The following is a 3,564-nucleotide window of genomic DNA, read 5'->3' on the forward strand; positions in this document are numbered from 1 at the left end:
GTTGCCCTTGTTTTTTTTTTTTTTTTTTTTTTTTTTTTTTTTTTCGAGTTCAGACTTCATGAAAACCCTCTCTCCAGAGATTGGCAGCAACAAAACAACAGCCACCGCATTATCTCTTTGCTCAAGGCAGACACAGGTTCACCCAGAGGCAGGGCTCGGTATCCGAGGGAATCGGCGGGTTCCTGGTTATGGCTAAACTGCAAAAGGCACGGACTCAATCCTTTTGGAGCACGGGGATATGAAATCACAGCCCTTGCATTTGCAGAGCACCCGGAGAGTAAATGAAAGGGAGGAGAGGCTCAAGCGTGGGAAGCAGGCGCAGCCTAATGGGTAGAGCCGAGCGGCAGCAGCCGGGATGGTTCTGACTCCCCCGCTCGGACACAGCGGGACCTTGGACAAGCCGCCGTGGCTCCCTTCTCTGTCAGACGGAGGCGGCAAACAGCGTGTTTAGCTCCTAAAGTCCTTGGGAGGCTCAAGTCATCCACGTCTGAACGGCAGCAACTGCAGCCCGCCCCGGGGAAGGGCAGTCCCGGGGGGTTTGGGGGGTGGGCGACACCCTGGGGCGCTCCACTCATCCGAGGGCAAAAAGCCCCAGGGACTGCCGGGGCCTGAGGGCACCGTCCCAGCCAGCAGTCAGGGTGGCCAAGGTAAGAGCAGGCAGCTGGCCCTAGCAGTCCCGGTCCGGATCCGGTGCCGGACGACGTGGGACACCTGTTCCAGGCATCCCGGGATGTTCCCCGGCACCCCGGGACTCAGCCTTGTCTGGGTGAAGGAGAGGAAGAGGGATGTGTCCTGCCCGACAGCAGCACCGAGGCTGCCGCATGAGTACGCAACAGGTAGTCCTTATTTTGCAAAGGCTGCAGAGGTGAAAATAAATAAATAAAATATTCAAATCAGAGCGGTGTTTACAGGTCTCCAGGAACCGCCGCGGGCGGGCGGCGTGGGCAGCGCGGTGATGGGCGGGCAGGCAGGCAGGCGGGGCCGGGCGTGGGGCGGCTCCAGCAGCCCGGAGAAACCCGGGAGTCGGGGTCGGTCCCTCCCCGGCCGGTGGGACAGACAGACAGACCTCCCCGCAGGGCAGGGCAGGGCAGGGTGGTTCTTCCGCGAGTGGGCAGGAGATGAAAGCCCCGCTCCGGGGCACCCACCGGGCGATTTGTTGCTCTTGTTGGGTGGGTGTTTGTTTTTTTTTTTAATCTTTTGGCAAATTCAGCTTCTCCTACTGATGACAGTTTCCCCCCATTGGCATCGCTGCCGGGCGGCTCGGTTTCCACATCCAGATGTGCCTTTCAGGTCACTGAGCAAAGCACCTTTCGGAGCAAAGATTACGCTGTCTGTCTGCACATCCCGTTGAGCTGCCGGGAAGACTTTGTTGGGCCAAGAATTTCCAAAAAATGCTCTGAGGGAAGGAGAACCCAGCAAGCCTGCTCATGGCTGTAAGCCCCCTCATCTGCCCTCCGTGTACAACATTAGTGATGTACTTGATTGGGTGAGATAACCAGTCTATAGAAGCCAAATGAAGTGGCTCAGGTAGATTTTGGTCTAGAAGAACGACTTATGAAATATAAACTATTGTCACTTTTTTACGACATAGAATTTGTCAGACCATCACGCATTATCAGTGTTACCTACCAAGCTGCTGTGCTCTTAGTTGGGTTTTCTTTTGGCAATATGCTGCTTGTCAGTTCAAGCAACCTTCCTTTTCAAGAATGCTTGAGAACGAAAAGAGATGGCACTTGCTGTATTTCATCCTGAGAAATGCTAATTATTATGGAAATACTACATATTATGGATGTTGCCCTAGATGAGAGATATGAGAAAAGTTGTTTTGCTCTATTGCCACTCTCACTTGTTTTTTGGTTATAACATTCAAGAATAGATGGGAATTCCAGCTTTGCTTATTAGATTTGCAGCGTGTTCTATTCCTGTGATGAAAGGGCAACTGCTCTGCAATAATTTATGAGCACCCTGTTTTGACTTTGCCCCATGAACTGAACGGTTCAATTCAAAAGGAAAATGAAAGGGAAAAGTACGTCTCAAGATAAGCCACTTTTCTACAAACAATGGCTGAGAGACAGTGCCAGGCTTCTTTGCACTGGAGGGGAGAAGAATTAGGGAGGTGAAAAAAGGAGCACATTCACAAAAGGCTGGGAATTGTCTGGGAGAATTAATCTGAGACACTTGAGTGCCTAACAGAGAGTCTGGTTTCCTGTGGTTACCTTGTTTTTTACTTTGCAATTTTACATTGCAAATACATGAATAAATATATTTTTTGCTATTTCATGGCGGGGTTTTTCCCACTAAATGATTTATTTCAACTGCTGAATGCTTTGTTTTTAAGATATCTTGTCATATTGCTGCGCATCACTAATCACAAGCTCCTAAAGGCAAAAAGGACTAAAACTCAGCCTGACTTCTTGAGGACGTGCCCTTGATAAATAGAGCCTCAGAATAATTAAAGGCCCACGACGTGGCAGGGTGACCTCAGATGAGAAAGGTGACTGGAGAACAGATACCTCTGTAAACATGCATCCTTGCATTCTGTGCATCTTCCCCTCATTGCAAGATACAGTAAGGTTTGTTATCCCTTGGGTTCAGAGGCAGCACTGCTTCAACTAGGCTTCTTAATAAAGTGATTTATTCAGATTGATGCTCAAGCAAAATAGCTGTGGAACTGAAAACAGGCAGCAGCAAAACACGTTAGACTGAGACGAATGTTCAGTCACAGTAAGATCCCTTTACATTGTGCTGGCAGTATAAAGTGTATAATAACAAAGAAATGCAGTCTCCTTAACCCTCGCTGGGCACGTGCCTGGCTGGGTGCAGATGGCAGATTTGTGTGGTATGAGGCCAGCTGTAGTGTTTTGGCTGTGTTCCTCTCTCCTCTGCTCTCTGTGCGATGCCATTTGGAGATCCACACCAAAGTGGTGTAGATAGGCATGGCGTGAATCAGAATAAGACCCTAATATGAAAGCTAAGTACATACCACAGAAATCTCCATTGGGCTAGGCAAATGCCCAGTAAGGATTACTGATATCATATTTCTTATTTATTTATATCAAACCATTTTTTCCTTTACTTAAAACTCACTAATGGTTCTCATAGGAACATGCAGGCACAGACTATCTCGCTTACCCTAATTCTCCTCTCCCTTTCTTTTTATTTGCTTGTAATGTCCAATTGTTTTCTCTTATCATAAATTAGTCATACACTCCCTGGCGGTGGAACAGTTTCTTATATGCTTGTGCAGCTCTTAACATAATAGGACATCTGGGTGTTGGCTGAATAATACAAATAATCAGACATAACACTTTTACAACAAATTTATTTTGGCAATGCTGATATCCTTTGTCTGATTAATGCAGACATTTGATAACTGAGTTGTATTCGCACAAATAATTATGAAAAGTCGATGCTAAGTCTGACTGCTTAGATTACCTATCACACATCTTACAAAGCACAAGGCACAGTTTTTGGCAGTGCAGGGCTGCCTAAATTCTTTTCTAGGGCTGAGGCACGAGAGAGTTTACAATTACTTAGAGAAGATGTGAAGAGGCTCAATCTAAA

The sequence above is a fragment of the Calidris pugnax genome, unplaced genomic scaffold, assembly GCF_001431845.1.
Source record: "Calidris pugnax isolate Ruff unplaced genomic scaffold, ASM143184v1 scaffold13, whole genome shotgun sequence".
In the NCBI taxonomy this organism is placed as follows: domain Eukaryota; kingdom Metazoa; phylum Chordata; class Aves; order Charadriiformes; family Scolopacidae; genus Calidris; species Calidris pugnax.